At 36.3% G+C, this 26656-nt stretch overlaps 1 protein-coding gene and 1 long non-coding RNA gene across 4 annotated transcripts in view; one reads left to right on the forward strand and one right to left on the reverse strand.

Moving 5' to 3' along the window:
* Nucleotides 1-15668, forward strand: part of LOC131383261 (uncharacterized) — a 75402-nt gene extending 59734 nt beyond the window's left edge. The window contains exons 3-4 of the long non-coding RNA XR_009213155.1: nt 9668-9702; nt 15654-15668. This is a non-coding gene — a long non-coding RNA (uncharacterized LOC131383261). The remainder of the gene's footprint in view (nt 1-9667; nt 9703-15653) is intronic.
* The window catches only part of EPHA6 (EPH receptor A6), a 960796-nt gene that overhangs the window by 752590 nt on the left and 181550 nt on the right, over nt 1-26656 (reverse strand). The window lies entirely within an intron of this gene.

Here is a 26656-nt window from a genome sequence, read left to right on the forward strand (position 1 = left end):
TGGGAGGCTGAGGAGGGCGGATCACGAGGTCAGGGAGATTGAGACCATCCTGGCCAACATGGTGAAACCCCATCTCTATTAAAAATACAAAGATTAGCTGGGTGTGGTGGTGTGCACCTGTAGTCCCAGCTACTCGGGAGGCTGAGGCAGAAGAATTGCTTGAACTCGGGAGGCGGAGGTTGCAGTGAGCGGAGATCATGCCACTGCACACTAGCCTGGCGAAAGAGTGAGATTCTTTCTAAAAAATAAAAAGGACTTAAATGTAAAACCCCAAACCATAAATACCATTGAGGACATAGGCACGGGCAAAGATTTCATGAAGACACTGAAAGCAATCGCAACAAAAGCAAAAACTAGGATATAATTAACCTAAAGAGCTTCTGCATAACAAAAGAAACTGTTAACAGAATGAACAGACAACCTACAGAATTTTTACTAACTATGCATCTGGCAAAAGACTAACATAAAATTTTTCTACCCAAAGTACTAATATCAGAGACTTTCTTAAATCAACTCTTTCATTAATCCTATTTACTCATTCTCTCTCTCGCTCCCTTTCTCTTCCTGTCTCTCTTCCCTAATAGTTTTAAATTACTTTTTTATTAAAAAAGTGTTGAAATGTTGCATAATAATAGTGAGTGCTTACGTAGTGAGAGGTGCTTTACTAAATCCTCTATGTACATTATCTCATTTAATCCTCACAAAAATCTCATGACATAGGTATTGCTCTCTCTCCTATATTGTAGTGGTTGAACAGTTTGCCCTGTGAGTGGCAAAACTGAGCTTAGAACTCAGTCAATCTGAAATCCAGAGCCTGCATGCCTCATCAATAAATTACATTGCCCCCTCTTTACATTACATATACAGAGGCAGCATTTCCATTAAATCATAACTAACTTCTTACATGAGTTTATTATTATACAAAAACTATTTTAATTTTTCAGGTTTTTGGAAACCACATAGTTTGTCACTAAATGGTAGTTTGTTTTTGTTTTGTTTTTCCATATTTTTTCAAGTAAAAAAATAAGAATCAAGAGTCACTTAAAATAATCTAACACTAAAATGGGAAGAAAAAAATATCCAGGAAGTAATAAGGGAACAGCTTTGCAAATGTTAACTCTTTGCAGGAAGAAACTGTGTCCAATATGTTCAATGCAATATCTTTAAATACAACACTTGGCTCATAGAAAATGTGAGTTAAAAAACCATGTAAGCACGATTCTTGATTTCTTGATTTTGAAAATTGGGACATTTTCTTCTGTGCTTTAGATTCTAAGTTTTAGCTTCTCGAAGAATAAAGTAAACAACAAATAGCTCTCTGTTCCTTTCATGCTTTATTCAAATTCTTCATGTTTGGGAATCTAAAGTGTTTAACTCTCTTTAGAATTTCTTTCAGATCAATTAGATATAAAATGTCAGGGTATGTACATTAATTCTAAAGCAAAAATTTATTCATTACACTAGTGAGAGTCATAAAATGGCATGTTCTTTATATGAAATCACAGCAAGATACAATAAAGACATATTAATCATGTCTTACCACCTCTTCCCATGACTGAGATCAATGTATTATTTGGGCATTAGTGGTTTCAAATAAAAGTAAAAATTTAAACATATGAGAAATATTTATATATTTTTCCATTTGAAAAAAGATATAGTTGAGAAATAAGACTGTATTCCATTTACTGCTCTACTCTTATACTAGGTCTCAACAGAGTAAGAATAACAGATAGGAACATAGGGTATATTTATTTGTATTAGCACTTTAATATGCAAATTATTGTTCTAAAAGAATGAGAAATGAACTGACCACCAGATCATCTCATAACAATTCCTCTAAGTAAAAAGAGAAAAAAATACAGAAACAGAAACGGAGATTGTGAACTCTGGGAGGAATAAGCCTTGACATTTTATTTTCCTATGTAATGTACTCAAATGCAAAATATTGCTTCCATTAAAATGCATAAAAATCAATTTCAGAGTATGAAGTGTAAATGTTGCAGCAGATTCATTCCGCTAATCTTACGGATGACTCTTTACTCAGGGTGATGTTTGTCTTTATGCATAATTGAATTTTACAACTCTTCAGCAGAGAAAATAAGTGATTTCCTTATTGGAGGATTTTAAATCTAAATGAATATAAATAGGAAATAATTTTAAAAGAAACATTGTAAAATAGTAAAAAAAAAAAAATCTAACATTTTACTTCTAAAGGTCATATACTATAAAGTTGAAAACCTATTTTCCCTGATAATAGATATTAGTCTTATTTGCTAATATTATATCTAACATATCACTAAGTAAATATATATAGTAGCAAAATAAGAACATGAAAAAAGTCTTAGAAGGTAAATTATAAAGATAAAATAAGAATAAAGTACTTGAAATAATATTCTGGTTAGGGACAATCTCTCATGAGAAATAATTTCAAATTTGAAAAAGAGATGTAAAGACAAAACAAAGGGCCAAGAGCGGTGGCTCATGCCTGTAATCCCAGCACTTTGAGAGGCCAAGGCAGGCGGATCATGAGGTCAGGAGATCAAGACCATCCTGGCTAACTCAGTGAAACCCTGTCTCTACTAAAAATACAAAAAAATTAGCCAGGTGTGGTGGCATGTGCCTGTAGTCCCAGCTACCCAGGAGGCTGAGGCAGGAGAATTGCTTGAAAACAGGAGGCAGAGCTTTCAGTGAGCCAAGATCGCGCCACTGCACTCCAGCCTGGGCAACAGAATGAGACTCCATCTCAAAAACAAAAAAGAGTTAGTGAGGCATTGGATCCACAGATACTTTATTGCTGCCCAGGCATGAAAGCAATGACCAACAGAGAGAGAGAGGTGCTAAGATAAGGAATTCTGGTAAATAACTTGTCCTCCTATTTGATGAAGCAAGGATATGAACTACTCTTGGGCGTGATGGATGTAGATGCTGCTGCTGTGCTCAAGCTGGCCTGCTAATACTCATTCAGGCAGAAAACAAAGAAAAGGTATGCTAGGATCAGTCTTTGTTGGATTTTAACGAAGAATAAAGTGATTAAATAAGTAGATTTGAATCTTGACCAGTCTCTTTCAGTGACCCAAAAAGTGGAACACCTCTTAGGTGATTCTAAAAGAAGGTACATGGAGACCATTCAGAATTACAGGAATTAGGAGCCCAACCATGCGGAGGACATCTGGAGTAAGTGTCAGCCTGAGAAGCAACAACCACCAAGGAAAAGAAGACTGCAATCTGATTGAGTCAAGTAAGAAGATATATACCCGCTCTTGTCACATCACAGATGGAGCTGGCATCTAGAAGTGGGAGTGAAAAGAGATGTCTTGAAGCCCACCCACAACCTAGTACTCTTAAAGCGATAAGAGCTGTCATCACAGATGGGAAATGTAGAAAAACCTTTGAGTATAATTTGAGATTGGCATTTTCAAATCAATAAATAATGAAATAAACTAATAACTCAAGTAGCTGAAAAGTTATAGCATCTGTCCAAGAAAGAGTCAAGGAAGATGCTACCTAGAGAAAAAAGGGGAGAAGTTTCATTTTAATATAGCTGGGGTGATTACTGGAAAAAATACGATAACCTATTTAAATAATGACGTTGTAACTCCTCAAGACACCAATTGCTATATTCAGTGGTATACTTAATATAATAATATTGTGTTGTTTTTTAGGATAACACCATGGATCATAAAGCTCAGGTGTCTACCTTTGAGAAAGGACACATTCAGAAATAGTTATGCCCATAAACCAGTATTAGAAGGAAATATTTATTCAACAAATGTTTTCTCAATGCTTCATTATATGTGCCAAGCACAACTCTGGTTGTATATAGTAATTTTAGTGATGAGTGAACAGGGTCAGACATGTCCTGTAGAGTTACAATACACTGTGATTAAGCAATAGTTGAGGGAGAACTCTCCAAGGAAATGATATTAGAAATAACACCTGAGTAATGAAAAGGCATCGACCATGTGATGATCTGAGTGGCAAGGGATAAGGCAAGGTGATATAGACTACATTGTGTCCCCAAAATGCATAGGTTGAAACTCTAACCCCCAATGTGATATATTATGAGATAGGGCTTTTACAAAGGTTATTAACATTAAATAGGGTTATAAGGCTCAGGCCTGAAACCAATAGGACTATTGTCCTGATAAGAAGAAGAAACATGACAAGTGCACAAGCACAGAGGAAAAACCATGTGATGACACAGCAAGAATGTGGCCTTCTGCAACTAAGGAAGAACATCCCCACCAGAAACTAACCCTGCCATAACCCTGATCTTTGACTTTCCACCTCCAGAAATGTGAAAACATAAATTTGTGGCATTCTGCTAGGGCAGCCCTAGAAGACTCATACAGAAGAGGAGATACTTAAGACAGAGGAAGCAACAAATGCAAAGGCCCGAAAGGAAGAAATTTCGAGAGTTCTAAACAATGAGTGATGTGAGTAACAGCGTAGTCACAGGAAGTGAGGCCAGTGTTGGAGATGAAGGTGCAGGGGCAGGCAAGGGCTAGATCCTGGAAGGAGAAGAGGTCATCCTGAGCCATGACCCTGAGTTTGGATATTATTTTAAAGATAAAACGAAGGAAAAGAAAGATAAAAGAAACGACCAGCTGCTTCTTAGAAAATGAATAGTTGGGGCACAAATGTGGAACTGTTAGGCTACAAAGTCCAAGTTTAACCTATGAAATTAATAGTGATCAAGAGGAAGGAACACATTTGCAGTACATTTTAAACTTGCTGATGAATTATGAGAAAGTAGTGTTTCCTGTTTGAACACTCTGGCTACAAGTCTTTTCATTCTAAGAGTAATATAAGGACCATAATATTTAGATATCTATGCTGAAGGTTTTTTATAAGTTGTAATTCATTAAAATGTAGAAAACACTTTATCAACAATGATTTAACCCATTTATGCCAGAGGTTGCCTTTTTTTTTTTAAAAATCAAACCTTGGTGATGACTTTGAGCAGAAGGATATAAATAACTTCCACAAGCTTAGCGTTCCAATAACAGATCACTAGGCATAATAAATGGGTTAAGAACAGACTCTTAATGGGAATATATGCAAATTATATAAAAACAATTTTAAAAAATAAACCTAAAGGTGGGTCTATATTTTGAGATCCCCTTTAGCAAGTAAATTTTTATTCAAATGGCTAGGAGAAGTTACCGTACTGGACCAGTGGGAATCTCTTCCTGTGAAACCTCTTTTGGGTAACTCACAGAGACTGTGCTCCAGTCTGGATAACAGCATTTATCACATCATGACCCCTATTGCTGACCACAAAACTACAATTCTTAGTGTTCTATTCTTGTTAGCATTGCTATAACTCTGCCTCTCCATCCTGCATTTTCTTGACTCTTTGTCTATGCTCCAACAGACTTAGATACTCTGCAGGTCCATTTCAGTATTTTGTAAACTGGACTGCCCTAGAAATATTATTTTTCTTACTTGTCCGGAGTTACATGACATGTTGTCCTATTATTTTGCTATAATGACCTGATCTGTGAAATTTCTGCATGCATTATTCATTTTATTATCATCAGTGAATCCGCATATATCTATATTTTTCATCTCTATCATTTATTCTGGGGATTTGCTGAGGTCATCTGATCTAGCCTGCACATGGCAGGAAATTGCTTCAGTCTGTGGATCTTGGCTGGTTTCAATCTTCACTGCAGTTGGGGCTCAGTCTGCACCAGAAAACACTAGGAAAGCTCGTGGTATTGACAGAGGTATAATAGAGCAAGCAAAAATAAGCTAGGCCACTTGAGGCGTAGGCTCAGAACTGGCATACTACAACTTAGACTCATATTCCATTGGCCCAAACCTTATTGCTAAGGCCAAAGTCAAGGAATCTGGAAAAGCACTTGTGCTTTAGTGGAAAGAACTTCAAAGTTATATGGGAAAAAGCATGAATACAAGGAGAAATGAAAAACTGGCACCAACGATTCAAATGATGACACCTATATACAAATATCACACACTAAACATCATAGACACAAACTTACAAAGAAAAGCAAAAATATAATAATTATGTATATGTTTTATATATACATAATATATACGTATATATTGTGTGTATATACATGTTCTCGAGTTTATTAAAAATCTGATAAATTAAATCTGTTCTATCAGGACTTCTGGTCACAGAGATATAACAGAGAATAAATATATACTTACTGGTGAAACAACTAAAAAAAAAGGAGAAAAACAAATAATCCCCAAGAGAAAGGAATAAAATGAAGTCAGCCTCAACATTGCTCCAACTTATGCCTAAAGAAAGAGCCCAGCGTACAACACAGTGAGGAGGAAACAAGGTAGAGACAGGCAGTCTTTTTGTGTTCAGAAAACATAGCTGGAGTCACAGCTCCAGCCGTGAACTGAAAGAGTTCACAGCAGATAGATTACTAGAGAGGAGAGTGATGGCAAAAGAAAAAAAACTGAATTTGTAGAGTGCCTCCTCAAATACTTGACCAAGTGATGATTAGCACATATGTGTGAGAAAATTACCCAAGGCCACAGAAAGAAGCACCTAGAAGATTAGAAAAGTCTTGTATCAATACTAAGGAAAATGATCAGAGCATTAATAAACTATAAAAGAACATAAATGTGGGCGGCAAGCCACCCAGTGCCGAGGCAAGAGACCGAGAACATGAGCTGTTCAGTATAATAAAATATAAAATAAGAATAGTTATACCAGATATAGATCTTTGATATGATTATATATGAATATCATTAATCATTAGTTTGTAACAATTACTCCTTATTCCAATATTATAATAATCCTCGCTCTATAATCATAACCTAGGAAAAACCAGGCCATACAGAGATAGGAGCTGAGGGGGACATAGTGAGGAGTGACCAGAAGACAAGAGTGCGAGCCTTCTGTTATGCCCAGACAGGGCCACCAGAGGGCTCCTTGGTCTAGCGGTAACGCCAGCGTCTGGGAAGACGCCCGTTGCCAGGTGGACCGTGGTCTAGGGGTAGCCTAAGTGTCAAGGTAAAACACCCGCTACTTAGCAGACCGGGAAAGGGAGTCTCCCTTTCCCCAGGGGAGTTTAGAGAAGACTCTACTCCTCCACCTCTTGTGGAGGGCCTGACATTAGTCAGGCTCGCCCGCAGTTATCTGGAGGCCTAACCCTCACCCTGTGATGCTGTGCTTCAGTGGTCACGCTCCTAGTCCGCCTTCATGTTCCATCCTGTACACCTGGCTCTGTCTTCTAGATAGCGGTAGCAAATTAGTGAAAGTACTAAAAGTCTCTAATAATGGTGTAAGTTGTTTCTCTCTTTGTCTCCTCTCTCTCTCTGCCTGGGCTGCCAGGCAGGGAAGGGCCCCCTGTCCAGTGGACACGTGACCCACATGGCCTTACCTATCATTGGAGATGGCTCACTCTCCTTATCCTGCCACTTTGTCTTGTATCCAATAAATATCAGTGCAGCCTGGCATTTGGGGCCACTACTGGTCTCCGCGACTTGTGGTAGTGGTCCCCCAGGCCCAGCTGTCTTTTCTTTTATCTCTTTGTCTTGTGTCTTTATTTCTACACTCTCTCGTCTCCGCACACGGGGAGAGACACACCCACCCTGTGGGGCTGGTCCCTACACATAAAGCGGTAAAAACGCATGCAAATAAAGACCCCAAAATAAATGGGAGACAGAAAATGAGAAGAAATTCAGAATTCTATCAGGTAAATTTAACAAGTAGATTGAAGTAATTTAAAAGAATCAAGCAGAAATTTTGGAACTGAAAAATGTGATGGACAAATGAAGAATGCATCAGCGTCTTTCAGTAGCAGACTTGATCAAGCAGAAGAAGGATTAGTGAGCTTGAAGGTAGGCTATTTGAAAATGCATAGAGGAGACAAAAAATAGAATAAAAAACAGTAAAGCATGCCTACAGGATCTAGAAAATAGCCTCAGAAGAATAAATCTAAGAGTTACTTGCCTTAAAGAAGAGGTAAAGATAGACATAAAAAGTTTATTCAAAGGGATAACAACAAAGAACATCCCCAACCTAGAAAAAGATGTCCATATCCAAATACAATAAAGTTATAGAACACCAAGCAGATTTAACCGAAAGACGACTACCTAAAGGCATTTAACAATTGAACTCCCAAAGATCAAGGATAAAGGATCCTAAAAGCAGCAAGAGAAAAGAAACAAATAACATACAATGGAGCTCCAATACATCTGGCAGCATGAGCATTCCCTTCACTACCCTAAATGGTGTCTGTGTAGGTCACTTGCCCCATAAGCCCACTGGCTGTGAGTCCAGTTCAGCCCTAGATTCACCTAGAAGTTTCAGTCATTGGGGCCTAGACTGCCTTTCCCGTTTATTTGGGGCCCCCAAGCACTTTAGCATGTGGAGGTGAGACTTGCCAGAACTCAATTTTTTGACTGCCGGGATGCACAATTCCCTTCTAGCTGAGGCTGATTTAAATATACTCCTTCTGAGGGTTGGCATTAGCTGTGTTCAGTCTGGTTTTGCTTTCTGCTATTACAAAGGACTACTGAGTTCAATGCAATGTCTCACAGTTGCTGCACTGTCCCTCTCCCAGGCACAGAGATTCTCACTCTGAGCCACACAACCACTACTAGGGAATGGAAGAGGTGTGCCATCAGTAAATCAGGACTATATCCTACCCTCTTCCAGTGCTTCTTTCAGTAATATGAAATTAAATCTAGGTACTGTGAATGCTCACCTGATTTTTGGTTCTTATGAAGGTGCTTATTTTGGGTACATAGTTGTTAAATTGGTGTCCTTGTGGTAGTGGGATGATTGGAGGCTTCTATTTAGCCATCTTGCTCTGCCCCTCCATAAATGTTCTTAACAAATTTATTTGTAACAGCCACAAACAAGATACTACCAAAATGTCCATCAGCAAATGAATGGATAAACAACTAGTGGTATAGCCAAACAATGCTCTACTACTCAGCATTAAAAGTAATGAACTTTTAATACTGAGTACTGATACATCCAGTTACATGAACAAATGGCAAAATAATCATATTGAATTAAAGAGTAGGCGAAAGAGTGGATACTGCAGATGGCTGTGATAATTCTAGAAAATGTTAACCAACATAAAGAGACAAGTGTATAGAGCCATAGTTATTGGCTTTACTAAGGGAAAGGAGAGAGGAATTACATAGGTGCATAAGGAAAAATTTGGGAATGAAAGATATGCTTATTGTCTTAGTTGTGATGATGGGTTCACGGCTCTAGACATATGTCAAAACTTACCAAACTGCACACTTTAAAGTACAGTTTATTTTATGTCATTATTACTTAATAGAGCTATTATAAATAAGTCTCATTTAGTCTCTTGATTTTAACTGAATTGTATGCATTTTAAAGTAAATACATATTTTATAATGTAAATAACTATTTCTTATTAGAACTTTTTATATTTAATTTACTTTTTTTCTGAAATTGGAATGTTCACATTATTATAGTTAAATTTAACAGAGTGGGGGGGAGTTTAAAGTGGAGATTCTGTCAAAAATTTTGAAATTCAGAGAAAAAGCTTTGAATCATTGCCAAAAATTCAGATTTTTTTCATTCAAAATCAGAAGTGTTGATTTTATTGTTGGAAAATACATTAATTGTTTAAAGTCATTACCAGAAACTTGTAGAATTTTAAGATTAATGAAGCTGTTGATTTTTTTTCAGGAAGAATGAAGAATGGAAGAATGAACAAACTGCAGGTTAGCCAAATAGTGCAAGTAAACAAGGAAAGACAATAAACAAATAGCCAAAGCAATTCTGAAATGGAATGCAAAAGCACTGATTTTCCTTAAATGTTTTCTCATACTTAAAAAAAGTCACTACCCAGAGATCATCAGCTATTAGTGAAGTTTTTGTTCCTAATTTTTAAATAAATTATCTGTTTCTGTGAGCCCAGTGAACTTGATAATGCTCTCAGAGTCTGGGAGCCTTGTCAAATATGTGGGGAACTGCATCTTCTGGATGTGGAATCACGCTCTCCAGTGCTGTTCTCACCAGCAGTGTTCACTCCTCTCCTGATCCCCTTCCACTCTGTTGTATTTGTATTTTAATGTGTCCCTTTTGATTATCATTGTGAACTCAGAGCCTTTCCCAAACATAATTTATTTTAATTAATCATGTATATATATATATATATATATATATATATTCTTTTTAACATTAAAATTGGAGATGGGAAAAGTTTTAATGGGTTTTTCCCCTTACCACACTTATTCTTTTATTCTAAAAGCATAGTTTGACATTGAAAAGACAGTTCAGACAGAGCCTCATAATTTTCCTGTATTAAGAAATGAAACTGGCTGTAACCCAAACACTCCTGGATCTTTCTGGAAAAGCAAACACACACATACGTTTCTGGGGTAAAGTTCCACTACTGCTTATAGGCCCTACTTAATGACAGAGCTGAACAAAATCATTTTAAGTTGTTACTTTATACTGATTTTACCAATTGAACATCTATTTCCCTTGCTTTTTCTTACAGTATAAGGTTTCAGCAACTAGTAAGATTTTCTTCTACAATACTTTATTGTATGTTACTTCTTTTTTCACACAGGCCTTTACTCCTAATTTCAATTTACAATTTTCTATGACAAGGGAGTTAAATTTGATCAAAAGAGGAGACAATGATTTTGGTAATTATTTTCTTCTCCAATGATAAAACTTGTGTCAATAATTTTCAGCTTAATTTACTTGTTGGTGGAGGGTTCATTAAATCTACTAAAGGAACCATTTCAATTAGACTTAACACTTTTATCTAGCTTACAAATATATATAGAAGACAAACCTTGATATGCTAATCTTCTGGGAAAAGAGGCTGTCACAGCAAATTTAAGACATTTTTTCATAAAATACCACTACTCCATGGCCATCAGACAGCAAATAAACATGCATTGTTATGTTAAGGAAAATTATCTCAAAAAAGAACTTCTGATCCTTTAGGAATTCTTAAATACTTTGATCATCATCCCTTTGAAGTAATGTTCATTTAAAGAAACATTCCACGTGCAATGCTGGACTCTTCAATGTTTCATTAGTAGGTACAGAATTATTACATGATATATTTTGCATTCACAGGCAGATCATTAAATTCTGCAAGCATTGCTAATTTATGTTTCAACATCACAGTCCTTTCCTAAGAATGCCAAGTATACACATACAGAAAGAACTTCAATGGAAGAAGAGATGTATTAAGCAATAATTTTCTCCATTTCCTCCAAACAAGTTTTGCATATTTATGCCATAACAGAAAGGAAGGAAAGAAGGAAATGAAAGGAAAGGAAGAAGGAAGGTGGGAGGGAAGGAAGGAAGGAGGTGAAGGGAGAGAGGAAAGAAAAAGGGAGAAATGAAGGAAGGGAGGGAGGGAAGGTGGGAGAAAGGAAGGAAAGGAAGGAAGGAAGTAAAATTCTGAAAAATCATTTTAATATTTAATGGTAAATAATTTTTCCAAATCCTTACTTTTGATGAATTAGAATGAATGGGTTGAATATCTATCTATTGATCTATCTCTCTTTTTATCTCTTTCTATCTGTTTATCTCTATCTTAAAAGACAAGAGGTATAAAATGGGAAAATATAGTCACATTTTACAGGAAAGTTTAATCAAGTACACAGTATAAGAAAGCTCAAATATAAATAAGCATAATGATAAAATATTCACCATTCAGCATAAATTCAGTTCTTTAAAGGGCAAAAATAAGACAGATTGGGTGGTGGAGAGGGCACAGAGAAAGAGAAGTACAAAAATAAGATAATGACAATATATAATAATGCTGAATTTGCAGGAGGCATTACTGAAGACCCATGCCAAAAACAAAAACATAAAACTCCTATGCAAAAATATGCTTCATAATTTGAATATAACTATTATTTTGGTTGAAAACAAAGGTTCTTGTTTATATCTTAAGCAGATAAGATATATTACTTATTTTAGAAATATCCTCAAAAAGATTCTTATTCAAGATTATCAATTTTGGGAAAATTTCAAAGAACACCCATTTTAAACATATTTCATAACATAATAAGCTAAGTATACAAAGTGTATATACACTTATGGCCTCCATGTGAGTGTACATCCCTTCATATAAGCAACAGCACAATTATAAATAGTACTGTCTTCCAAGGATTTGTGTATTGTTTGACACAGACTGTGATAATTAATGGCAATTCATGGTTTTTCAGGACGTAGTGGGTACACAGTAAATATTAGGCCTCCATCACACCTTAATAAACATATATCTAGGATTGCTAAAAGCACAATATAATACAGATGTAGGGAGAAAAAAATGAGAACCTACTGGAAATTTAGTCTATGGTTCACAGAAAATCTTTTTTTTATAATTTCTAAGTAAAATATAATTTAAATTTTATTTATAATCTGATGCTGTGTATACTTTTACACAAAGAATATAAATCATTAACTCAACACTTTTTTAAACAAGCACATTTATATAAGACCTCACACTACAACAATCATAGAAGAAAAGCTAAGAAACACCATTCTGAACACTGGGCTTGAGAAAGAATTTATGACTAAGTCCTCAAAAGCAATTGTAACAAAAACAAAAATTGACAAGTGAGGCCTAATTAAGCTAAAGAGCTTCTACACAGCAAAAGAAATTATCAATAGGGTAAACAGACAACCTATAGAATGGGAGAGTATATTTGCAAACTATGCATCTGAAAAAGGTCTAATATTCAGAATCTGTAAAGAACTAAAACAATTCAACAAGTATAAATAAATAAATAAACAAGTCCATTAAAGTGGGCAAATATACTAACAGATACTTCTCAAAAGACATATAAGTAGCCAAGAAACATATGAAAAATGTTCCACATCACTAATCATGAGAGAAATGTAAATCAAAACAATAATGAGATACCATTTGAAATCAGTCAGAAGGGCTATTATTAAAAAGTCAAAAAAACAACAAGTCCAGTGTGGTGGCTCATGCCTGTAATCCCAGTATTTGAGAGGCCAAGGGGGGCAGATTGCTTAAGCCCAGGAGTTTGAGACAAGCCTGGGCAACAAGACAAAACCCAGTTTCTTAAAAAAAAAAAAAAAAAAAAAAAATATATATATATATACACACACACACACACACACACACATAAATTTTATGTATATACATTTTAGTTTTATATATATTCATATATAAATATATATGCGAATATACATAAATATATACACACATATATATATATGAATATACATAATTAGTTGGGCAGGTGGCACACACTTGTAGTTCCAGCTACCATGGAGGCTGAGATGGGAGGATCATCTGAGCCCAGAGTTGGGGATGTCAATGCTACTGTGAGCTGTGATCATGCCAATGCACTCCAGCCTGGGTGACAGAGTCAGACCCTGTCTCAAAAAAAAAAGCAAAAACAGATGCTGGTGAGGCTGCAAAGAAAAGGGAAAACTTATATACTGTTGTGGGAATGTAAATTAGTTCAGCCACCGTGGAAAGTAGTTTGTAGGTTTCTCAAAGAACTTAAAACAAAACTACCATTTGATCCAACAATCCCATTACCGGGTATATATATATATATATTTTTTAAATCAATCACTCTACCAAAAAGGTATACACTTGTAAGTTCATCACAGCATTATTCACAATATCAAACAGATTGAATCAACCTAGGTGCCCACCAATTGTGTAGCAGATAAAGAAAATATAGTATATATGTACCATGGAGTACTATGCAGCCACAAAAAAGAGAAAGAAATAATGTTTTTTGCTGCAACATGGATAAGTCAGCAAGCCATTATCCCAAGTAAATTAATGCACAAACAGAAAACCATACTTACTTATAAGTAAGTATGTCCTCACTTATAAGTGGGAGTTAAATCTTAGGTACTCAGGTATATAAAGATGGCAACAATGGACACTGAAAACTACTAGAGGAAGGAGTGGGGTGGGGGATAAGGGTTGAAAAACTATTGAGTACTATGCTCACTACCTGGGTGATGGGATCATTTGTATCACAAACTTTAGTGTCACACAATATACCCATAAAACCAACCTGTACATGTATCCCTTAAATCTAAAATAAAAGTTGAAAAAGAAATAAAAGTTGAACAAATCACAAATACATTTTTAGTGTCTGTCATGGCAATTAGTCAAAATGCACAATGAGAGAATTAGCTAGCATTAAAAAGAGTCCTTGAGAAATGTCTCCTAATATAACCAGTATAGCCAGTTTGTTAGCTTACTCTAAAGATAATCCCTCCCTTGTTTGTTTCTTGATACACATATATCTAACTACCTGTTTGCTTGAAATGTCCAAAGGCTAATCTTACAACAATCCAGGCATGAGGCAGAGATGGCAGTTTCAATTTTCTCCCTTTCAAGATGTAACAGTTGTGCAGTTAATCCCTAACCTGACCTCTACTGAGATGATGCCAACCAGGCCTCTGGATAGTCTGTTACTCAAACTAGCAGTGGAAAACAACAAGCAGACCTGCACCATGCACACTCCTGTACAGTTTCCATGCAACCTTCCCCCTTAAAATCCCCTTATACAGCCTGAGAATTTAAGATGGCTTTTTGAGACTTGAGTCTGGCCGTCTCCCAAGGTGTCACCACTTGAATAAAGCTGCTTTCCTTCCATGAAACCTTACTTCTTATGTGTTTGTCTTTTCAGGTGGCATGCAGCCAAACCTTAGCTTGGTTACAAGTCAGTAGCAAGCACTTGACTAACACTCCTTTATGAAAATACACACACACACACGCACACGTACCACATACACATCCCTATATTTTTAACTAACATAATCTCTCTCAGGTATTTCTGCATTTTAATAAAAACCAAATTCTTTCCGAAGACAAATAAATATGAAATCTTCTACCGAATGCTTTTGAATGTATATTCCTTAGCACAGATGCTTTGATAAATAACTGAGCATGGTGGCAGGTGCCTGTAGTCCCAGCTACTTGGAGGCTGAGGCAGGAGAATCACTTGAACCTGGGAGGTGGAGGTTGCAGTGAGCCGAGATCTCCACTGCACTCCAGCCTGGGCAACAGAGTGAGACACTGCCTCAAAATAAATAAATAAATAAAAATAATTTTTTAAACAAGATAAATGACTGAATAAAAAGATGGTTACCTTTTGAGGGAAATATTTCCAGTAGAGGTTTTATTCTATGTTTAATTACAAAAATGCTACCCACTAATATATGGCTAAAAAATAACAAATTTGATAACTTTATATTTCCAAGATATGCATTAATTTGCTTATAGGGCAGAGGTATGCAAATATTATCCATAAATGACTAGATAGTAAATATTTTAAGCTTTGTAGGCCATATGGTGTCTGACACAGCTACTCAACCCTGCTACTATAGTTGAAAGCAGACACAGATAATATGTAAATGAATAACTTGGCTGTATTCCAAAACACTTTATTTACAAAAATGGGTTGGGGTTGGCAATCAGGCTATGGTCTGCCAATTCCTGCTATAAGTTATTACATGATATTACAAATAATCTAGAATTTCCCTTTGAGTGACCAGAACCCATATTTCATACCAACACAATGTCTTCTTAATGAAAACACAAAAAAATAAAAACAAAACAAATTTTGGCTGTAAATGTAACCGTTTAATATTTTAGTAATGCTTCTCTTTTGCTTTTTCTTTTATTCTTCAAAAGTTACTGTTTCGGGGCGGGGCCAAGATGGCCAACTAGAAGCAGCGGCCTTTGGAGGCTCCTATCAAAAAAAAAAAAAAAAAAAAAAAAAGATAAGCGTGTGAATCCTTCAACGGCAACCAAGGTAACCAGGTTCTCTCACCAAAATTGACTAGAAGGCAGCATGACCCATAGAGAGAAGGAAGAGCAGAGTGGTGCGGTGGCCTACCTGAGAGCCACAAGGGGAAGAGGAGTCGGTTCCCTCCAGCCAAGTGAGGTGGTGAGTAAGCATGCTACCCAGCCAGGGAAACTGCTTTTTCCGTGGAACTGTGCAACCCATGGATCGAAAGATCCCACTCATGAAACCATGCCACCGGGGCGTAGCCTCACAACCCTGGAATGTGCAGATTCTTACAGCCTCTCAGCTGGAATCTGCTTAAGCCAACCAAACTCCTTGGGGGAGGGGTGACCAGCACCAGCTGCAGCTGCCTTTTGTCTAAGCCCTTTGAGCTCCTTGGCAGAGAGGCAGCAACCAGCACTGGGACTGGCAACTGCCTACCACACTAAGCTCCCTGGATGGGGGAAGGGCAGCACCCATATCTATAGCTCTAGGCTGCTCTTTTCTCCTGCCAGAGCCAGGGAGGCTGGATGGTTTGGTACCAAGACTTGTCCCCACAGCCCAACACACTGGCTGTGGCAACATGCTGCCAGAATGCCTCTTAAGGTCTAACCCGGACCCATCCTTCCTCAGTGGGCAGGACTTCCCTGCAGGATCTCCAATAACTCCAGCCAGAGGATCAGGGACAGAATTTGGATCTCCCTGGGCCTTAGCCCCTAGGGGAAGGAGTGGCCGCGGTCTCTGCAGAGTAGCAGACTTAGCCTTTCCTCTTGGTAGTTCTGAGGAATCCAGGCAGCCCAGACTAGTGGGTTTCCCTCCAGCAAAACACACCTTCTCCACTAAGGGACAAAGTGCTTCATTAAATGAGTCCTGCTCCCCGTGCCACTCAACTGGGTTGTCAGACACCCTATACAGGAGAGATCCTACTGATATCAGGTTGGTGACCTTCAAGGTCAGAGGTGCCAAAAGAAGGAGAAGGCACCCATCTTTGCTGCTCTCCAGTCTCCTTGAATGGTATCTCCAGGCAGGGGAGTGAATCAGATGAATAAGGCATGAAGTGAACCCCCAACAAACTGCAGTAGCCCTATAGAAGAGGGACCTGACTATTGAAAGAAAACCAAACAAGCAGAAAGTGACAACAACAGCATCATCAACAACAACAACAACAACAAAAGGGCCCCCATAAAAAACCCATCCAAGGGTCAGCAGCCTCAAAGACCGAAACTACACAAATTCACAAAGATGAGACTCAATGAAAAAATGCTGAAAACCCAAAAGGCCAGAGTGCCTCTTCTCAACCAAATGATTACAGCATCTCTCAATCAAGGGCACAGAACTAGATGGAGGATAAGATGGATAAATTGACAGAAGTAGGGCTTTAGGAGATGGGTAATAAAAAACTATGATGAGCTAAAAGAGCATGTTCTAACCCAACTCAAAGAAGCTAAGAACCTTGATAAAAGGTTAGAGGAACTGCTAACTACAATAACCAGTTTATGTAGCTTTAACATAAAACAACCTGATGGGGCTGAAAAACACAGCACAAGAACTTTATGAAGCATACATAAGTATCAACAGCCAAATCGACTGAGTGGAAGAAAGGTTATTAGAGTTTGAATACCACCTTACTGAAATAAGACATGCAGACAAGAATAGAGAAAAAAGAATGAAAAAGAATGAACAAAGCCTCCAAAAAACATGTGACTTCATAAGAAGACTGAACCTATGATTGATTGGAGTACCAGAGGGAGACAGGGAGAATGGAGATGATCTGGAAAACACACTTCAGGATATTATCCAGCAGAACTTCCTCAACCTAGCAAGACAGACCAACATGCAAATTCAGAAAATATAGAGAACACCATTAAGATACTCCACAAGAAGATCATCTGCAAGACACATAATCATCAGATTCTCCAAGGTCGAAATGAAGAAAAAACTGTTAAGGGCAGCCAGAGAGAAAGGCCAGGTTACCTACAAAGGGAAGCCCATCAGACTAACAGCAGACTTCTCAGCAGAAACCCTACAAGCAAGAAGAGAGTGGGGGGCCAATATTCAACGTTCTTAAAGAAAAGAATTTTCAATGAAGAATTTAATATCCAGCCAAACTAAGTTTCTTAAGCAAAGGAGAAATAAAATCCTTTACAGACAAACAAATGCTCAGGGATTTCATTACCACCAGGTCTGCCCTGCAAGAGCTCCTGAAAGAAGCACTAAATATGGAAAGGAAAAACCGGTACCAGCCACTGCAAAAACATACCAAAATATAAAGACCAAAGACACTGTGAAGAAACTACATCAACTAGTATGCAAAATAACCAAACAGCATCATGATGACAGGATCAAATTCGCGCATAATGATACTAACCTTAAATGTAAATGGGCTAAATGCCCCAATTAAAAGATACAGACTGGCGATTTGGACATGGAGTCAAGACCCATCGGTGTTCTGTATTCAGGAGACCCATCTTGTGTGCAAAGACACACACAGGCTCAAAATAAAGGGATGGAGGCAAATTTACCAAGCAAATTGAAAGAAAAAAAAAAAGCAGGGATTGCAATCCTAATCTCTGATAAAACAGACTTTAAACCAACAAAAATCAAAAAAGACAAAGAAGGGCATTACATAACGGTAAAGGCAATAATTCAACAAGAAGAGCTAACTATTCTGAATACATATGCAACCAATACAGGAGGACACAGATTCATAAAACAAGTTCTTAGACACCTACGAAGACACCTAGACTCCCACGCAATAACAGTGGAAAACTTTAACACCCCACTCTCAGTACTAGATAGATGAACAAGACAGAAAACTAACAAGGATATTTAGGACTTGAACTCAGCTCTGGATCAAGTCGACCTAATAGACATCTACAGAACTCTCCACCCCAAAACAACAGAATATATATTCTTCTCAGTGCCACATGGCACTTATTCTAAAATCGACCATATAATTGGAAGTAAAACACTCCTCAGCAAATGCAAAAGAACTGAAATAATAACAAACAGTCTCTCAGATCACAGTGTAATCAAATTAGAACTCAGGATTAAGAAACTCACTCAAAACCACACAATTTAATGGAAATTGAACAACCTGCTCCTGAATGACTCCTGGGTAAATGATGAAATTAAGGCAGAAATCAAGTTCTTTGAAACCAATGAGAACAAAGAGATGACATACCAGAATCTCTGGGACACAGCTAAAGCAGTGTTAAGAAGGAAATTTATAGCACTAAATGCCCACATCGGAAAGCTAGAAAGATCTTGAATTGACACCCTAAAATCAAAATTAAAAGAGCGAGAGAGGCAAGAGCAAACTAATCCAAAGGCTAACAGAAGACAAGAAATAACTAAGATCAGAGAAGAATTGAAGGAGATAGAGACACGAACAACATTCCAAAAAATCAATGAATCCAGGAGCTGTTTTTTTGAAAAAATTAAAAAAATAGATAGACTGCTAGCCAGACTAGCAAAGAAGAAGACAGAGAAGACAATAAAAAATGATACAAGGGATATCACCACTGACCCCACAGAAATACAAACTACCATCGGAGAATACCATAAACATCTCTATGCAAATAAACTAGAAAATCTAGTAGAAATGGATAACTTCCTGGACGCATACACCCTACCAAGACTAAACCAGGAAGAAGTTGAATCCCTGAATAGACTAATAACAAGCTCTTAAATTGAGGCAGTAATTAATAGCCTACCAACCAAAAAAAGCCCAGGACTAGACGGATTCACAGCTGAACTCTACCAGAAATACAAAGAGGAGCTGGGACCATTCCTTCTGAAATTATTCCAAACAACTGAAAAGGAGGAACTCCTCTGTAACTCATTTTATGAAGCCAACATAATCCTGATACCAAAACTCGGAAAAGACACAACAAAAAAAGAAAACTTCTGGCCAATATCCCTGATGAACATTGATGCAAAAATCTTGGCAAACCGAATCCAGCAGCACATCAACAAATTTATCCACCACGATCAAGTCAGCTTCATCCCTGGGATGCAAGGCTGGTTCAACATACCCAAATTGATAAATGTAATCTATCACATAAATAGAACCAAAGACAAAAACCACGATTATCTCAATAGATGCAGAAAAGGCCTTCGGTAAAATTCAATATCCCTTCATGTTAAAAACTCTTAATAAACTAGGTATTGATGGAACACATCTCAAAATAATAAGAGCTATTTATGACAAACTCACAGCCATTATCATATTGAATGGGCAAAAGCTGGAAGCATTCTCTTTGAAAACCAGCACAAGACAAGGATGCCCTCTCTCACCACACCTATTCAACATAGTATTGGAAGTTCTGGCCAGGGCAATCAGGTAAGGGAAAGAAATAAAGAGTATTCAAATAGGAAGGCAGGAAGTCAATTTGTCTCTGTTTGTAGATGACATGATTTTATATTTAGAAAGCCCCATCATCTCAGCCCAAAAACCTCTTGAACTGAAAAGCAACTCCAGCAAAGTCTCAGAATATAAAATCAATGTGCAAAACTCACAAGCATTCCTTTACATCAACAATAGGCAAGCAGAGAGTCAAATCATGAATGAACTCCCATTCACAATTGCTACAAAGAGAATAATATACCTAGGAATACAGCTAACAAGGGATATGAAGGACCTCTTCAAGGAAAACCACAAACCACTGCTCAAGGAAATAAGAGAGAACATACACAAATGGGAAAACATTCCATCCTCATGGATAGGAAGATTCAATAATGTGAAAATGGCCATACTGCCCAAAGTAATTTATAGATTCAATGCTATTCCCATCAGACTACCATTGACATTCTTCACAAAATTAGAAAAAAAAAGCTATTTTAAATTTCATATGGAATCAAAGAAAATCTGGTACAGCCAAGACAATCCTAAGCAAAAAGAACAAAGCTGGAGGCATCACACTACCTGACATCAAACTGTACTACAAGACTACAGTAACCGAAACCGCATGGTACTGATGCCAAAACAGACATATAGACCAAAGGATCAGAACAGAGACCTCAGAAATAACACCACACATCTACAACCATCTGATCCTTGACAAACCTGACAAAAACAAGCAATGGGGAAAGGATCTCCTATTCATTAAATGGTGCTGGAAAAACTGGACACTTTCCTTATAGCTTATACAAAAATTAACTCAAGACAGATTAAATACTTAAATGTAAAACCAAAAACCATAAAACCTTATAAGAAAACCTAGGCAATACCATTCAGGACATAGGCATGGGCAAAGGCTTCATGACAAAAATGCCAAAAGCAATTGCAACAAAAGCCATAATTGATCAATGGGATCTAATTAGTCTAAAGAGCTTCTGAACAGCAAAATTAACTATCATCAGAGTGAATGGGAAACCTACAGAATGGGAGAAAATTTTGGCAGTTTACTCATCTGACAAATGTCTAATATCCAGAATTTACAAGGAATTTAAACATATTTACAAGAAAAAGACAAACAACCCCATCAAAAAGTGGGCATAGGACATAAACAGACACTTCTCAAAAGAAGAAATGTATGTGGTCAATAAAAATATGAAAAAAAAGCTCAACAGCACTGATCACCAGAGAAATGTATATCAAAACCACAATAAGACACCTTATCATGCCAGTCAGAATGGCGATTATTAAAAAGTCAAGAAACAATAGTTGCTGGTGAGGCTGTGGAGAAATAGGAATGCTTTTACATTGTTGGTGTGAATGTAAATTAATTCAACCATTATGGAAGACATATAGCAATTCCTCAAGGATCTAGAACCAGAAATACCATTTGACTCAGTAATGCCATTACTGGGTATATACCCATGGGAATATGAATCATTCTACTATAAAGACACATGCATGCATCTGTTTATTGCAGCACTATTTACAATAGCAAAGACATAGAACCAAACTAAATGCCCATCGATCATAGACTGGATAACAGAAACATGGTACCTATATACACCATGGAATACTATGCAGCCATAAAAAGGAATGAGACCATGTCCTCTGCAGGGACACGAATGAAGCTGGAAGCCCTCATCCTCAGCAAACTAACACAGGAACAGAAAACCAAACACTGCATGTTCTCACTCATAAGTGGGGGTTGAACATTCATTAAGAACACATGGACACCGGGAGAGGAACATCACACACTGGGGCCTGTTGTGGGGTGGGGGGTGAGGGGAAGGAATTTAGAGGACAGGTCAATAGGTGCAGCAAACCACCATGGCACAAATATACCTATGTAACAAATCTGCATGTTCTGCACATTTATCCCCCCTTTTCTTTTTGAAGAAGAAGAAATAAAGAAAAAAAGAAATAAATAGGAAAGCAAATCATATTTAAAAAGTTACTGCTTCATTACAGTTATAAATTTTCATGAAAATCCTAATTTGTATCCTACAAGTAAGCCTCATTTTATTATAACTTTGCCTTAGGCTTCATTTCAAAGCAACAAGAAACTGTGGGAATTCTCTTTTCCCCAAATATATCTCTCCACTAAGGTACAATGGCTGCTAATTTCCAACATTCAACTCACATTTAATTGTGAGAGTGACTCTTCCGGGGCTTAGTTAAGAAATTGGCCTATAATCCCAGCACTTTGGGAGGCCGAGGTGGGAGGATCACCTGAGGTCAGGAGTTCAAGACCAGCCTGGCCAACATGGCAAAACCCCGTCTCTACTAAAAATACAAAAATAAGCTGGGCATGGTGGTGTGCACCTGTAATCCCAGCTACTTGGGAGGCTGAGGCAGGAGAATCTCTTGAACCCAGGAGGCAGAGGTTGCAGTGAACCAAGATTTCACCATTGCACTCCAGCCTGGGCGACAAGAGTGAAACTCTGTCTCAAAAAAAAAAAAAAAAGAAAAGAAAAGAAATTGCAATACTCACCCTATGTCCAAATGATCATTGTTTCTTCTCCCCAATATCAACCCCTACAACATAACAACCATGGCATTAAACAATCTGTCTATTCTTCCCATTAATTAATAAACTCAATTTCACCGTTGTTTTACTACTTCATGTAATTTAGTCTATTTTTAAGCTCTTTTCTTGGTAACATTGATGAATATTTATCTTTGGAAGTTAATACTATGTATTTTAAATATATTCCTTTAAACACATTTTAATATCTGCCAAGAATACTCTTCTAGTTTACTGTTCTTTTTAAATATTCCTTTATGTTGCAATGCACTTGTTATTTTATACAAAATGAGCACCGTTTTGGCTGAATTCAAAGTAGCAAAAACAGTAAGAATTTTGAGTCTGACTTGTTTACAACTCCTATCCAAGAATATAGTATATATAACTATTATATTCTTTATGTCATTCAAAACATATTTATACTTCATAGCTTTCAACAGAATATCCTCATCCCAATTTTTAATAAATTAAAGAAAACACATAGAATTCAACATTAAGGTAACAATCCATCAAGGCCAAATAACTTCATTAAACCATAGATTGGTCTTCTAAGGAAATATATTATTATAACATATCTCATGAATAGATAAATAGAAAAATTTTATGGTCACCTCAATAGATGAAAGAGAATTTCTGAAAAACAACCCTCATAAATAAAAAATATTTACATAAGTAAGGTATGCTATTTATTTTATAGGCTAATTTAAAAAATTATATACATATAATATTAATACTTCATCTCCACGGTGAATTAGTTCACAATAGCAATCTATATATAAATGCACCCACATAAAATTAGGCTTCAAGGGGAAAGTCCTTCTGGTCATAATGCAATTATTAAATTACTAGAGAATCTTCAATGTTTTACAAATTAACACAATTTTTACATTTAATTTTACTAAAAATATTTAATTGTAAACACAGAGATAAAAAATATAGGCTCTTTAATTATGAGGTGGTAAAAAATAACCAATCATGAAGAGTAGTTTACTTTTAAAAAAAGAATAGAAATAAAACCAAGAAATTAGAATATTAGTCATTTATTTTTAAAAAGACCAAATATACCATAATCCTAGTTAAAGAATTCTATCCAAGACAATAGTTGTTTATCTCTGTCCAACAGAACAGTGTTTCCACCTTTCAAGAAGTTTTCATCATTTTCATGGCAGTCACTTTTGATACTGTCCAATAATGGGAATAAATCATGCTTTTTCTGTCCATTGCTGCAGAAAAGCAGAGCTTGTTTTTACGGTCCCAAAGTTCCCATCTATTGTTGGTACAGCATGCTTCTTTTCATGCTGATAGTCCTTGTATAGAGTGACTTGAAACTGAACATCTCCATCTCTTTAAATTTACCACTACTCTATAGTTCCCTGTAAAACTGAGACTACCATTTGCAGTAATAAAATTTATTTATTTATTTATTGATACTCATTCTAAAAAAATAGTTTGTAGTAATTTCAGATTGAAAACGATAACTTGTTACCAGAAGTTTTCATAATATCATAATGGAGAACTATTTATAAAAGTCAAATTTTCAATTGATAGTATCACATGTTAAAAGGAAGAAAAAATTGAGTACAAAAAGTATTATTTCCTAAAAAGGCCACATGAATAACTGAGAACACCAGTAATTCCTTAAATTTTTTTAAAGTTATTGTCTCAAAGGACTCAAAAATATTAAGAATGTCCTCGTCATTTAGCATTAGGTATATCTCCTAATGCTGTCCCTCCCCCCTCCCCCTAAAACCTAAAGTATAATAATAAAAAATAAAATAAAATAAAATAAAAATAAAAATAAAAATAAAAAAGAATGTCCTCCAATATCACCATAAGTTATATCCGAGTTTATGTCCATATCTGAGATGATTTTCTTACAAGAGACAAGATATCTTAAAAACAATTTGAATGTATTTATGTAAAATACATTATTCTTCAAATAATGTATGAATTGTTATTGCAGAAGGTTTACCACAAATGTTCCCTGTTGCTATTTTTAGTTTCTATATGAAAAGAATCACACTTTCTTCAAAATAGTTGAATACTATTTATTTCTGTATAAAGAGAATAAGGTTTGAATTTATAAAAATTAATTTGGCATACTTAGTTCGGTTTATATCTGGTTTTATGAAACACACACACACATATATACACAAAAACACATGCATATATATATATATATATGTGTATATGGCTATTTCTGACTGGGCTGGAGAGTTTACAGAAAAAAAAAAAATAACAAGCCTTGGGCTTTAATCTTTCAGATCAAAATATCCTCAGAGAACCAGAGATTTAGGAAGGCTGTAAAGAAATGTCTTGCCTTTTGTAGCCAGAGAAGACACAACTAAAAATCTAAAAATCAGGCCCCAGATTTAATCTACATTGCTAAGATATATACACTATGTGTATATAACTTAGCTTACTACCGGCCTACTGTTCAAAAAAGAAAAATCCTGATTACCATAATTACTTGACATGACAATATTTAACCTTACACTAAAAACCTTTACCTTGTTGATTACATACATGTCATTTCTATGGCAAGTTTTTTAAGAAGCACTTGTATACTATATATGCTCTCTTTCTTGGATACATATATGCTCTACTCATTGGATACAGATAACAACAAATCTACAGGTGATAACAGAGCTAAAGAAAATGCACAGTTCTCTTATTTTGTGTATGATGGAAAGCCCTCAACAACAAGCAAACCTTAGACTGTAACGTGAATGAAAAACTAACTTCTACATTGTAAGGTTCTGGACTTTGAAATTTTTATCTGTTACCTCAGCTTTTAAATAATATTTTAACTCCAACATATATACATATATATATAAGTATATATATATATATATATATGCGTGTGTGTGTATGTGTGTATACATATATATGGCTATATATGAGTGGCTATATATGGCTGTGTGTGTGTGTGTGTGTATGTTTATAAATACACACATGGTAATTGGAATAGACCCATAACAAAACTCTAAAATAAGTGACATTAACTTAGCAATCAGGGGACAGGTGATGTGTAACAGGAGGCTTTGGATAGATGAAAATCTATATTACACAATAGTAATAGCTTTGGTAAAACTTTAATATGCAATAACTTGGAAGGCTGGCCAACAGCTATGATTTCTTTGTCTTGGTTGCTACTTGACACATTTAACAATATATTAATATTTCCAGGAACAGATGGGTTCAGTCAATAATTAGCTGGGTTGAAAGCTGGAAGGAAAAGAAACAGGAAAATCTTTTTGGGTAGACTGTAGTATGAAGCTCTCCAAAAGATATGGACACTGATTAAATGGTGTGTGTCATTGTTCTCAATGACCTTCAACTCCACTATCTGTGAGATTCTTCTGTCATCCATGACCATTTCTGATGTAGTTACTGGTGGCTAATCAGCTCTGACAGCCTGTGTTATGCTTATTCATTTTAGGGGTTCAGGGATTATTTGAGCCTGATGGAGAAAACTATGCATTATCAGGATCAATATTTACATTTTGCTGGTAAAGTGACAGATTGTTGCAGAGATGACCAAATGTCTAGAAAAATTTGGTCTTCCTCTTCCACAGCAGATAATTGTTTGTGGAAAGTGACTACTGAGCTAGGATCAACATTTAATAGCATCTCCCTCTATTTGTGTTATGTGTGGCCATATACTGCAGTCATTGTTGGTATGTGATAGGAAATGATATGTGACTCTTCAAATATGAGTTGACTAAGAAGGACATAAGTCTGCTCTAATCTCTGAGCTGGATACAGACAATTACAAGGCTTTAAGAGATGTCTGCTTTACTAAAGGCAAGAAGTCTGGATCCCTGAATTACTGCATGAAGCAGAACTACCTGTCAACCAGGAATATTAACCTGAATTCTTTGGGAAATTTATTAGGCCTCTTAAATTTTCTCTATTTAAGGCTTAGGGAATTGGGTTGGTATAATCACAAACTTTTCAAATAAAAAAACTAATGACACGGT

The sequence above is a fragment of the Hylobates moloch genome, unplaced genomic scaffold, assembly GCF_009828535.3.
Source record: "Hylobates moloch isolate HMO894 unplaced genomic scaffold, HMol_V3 SCAFFOLD_4, whole genome shotgun sequence".
In the NCBI taxonomy this organism is placed as follows: Eukaryota; Metazoa; Chordata; class Mammalia; order Primates; family Hylobatidae; genus Hylobates; species Hylobates moloch.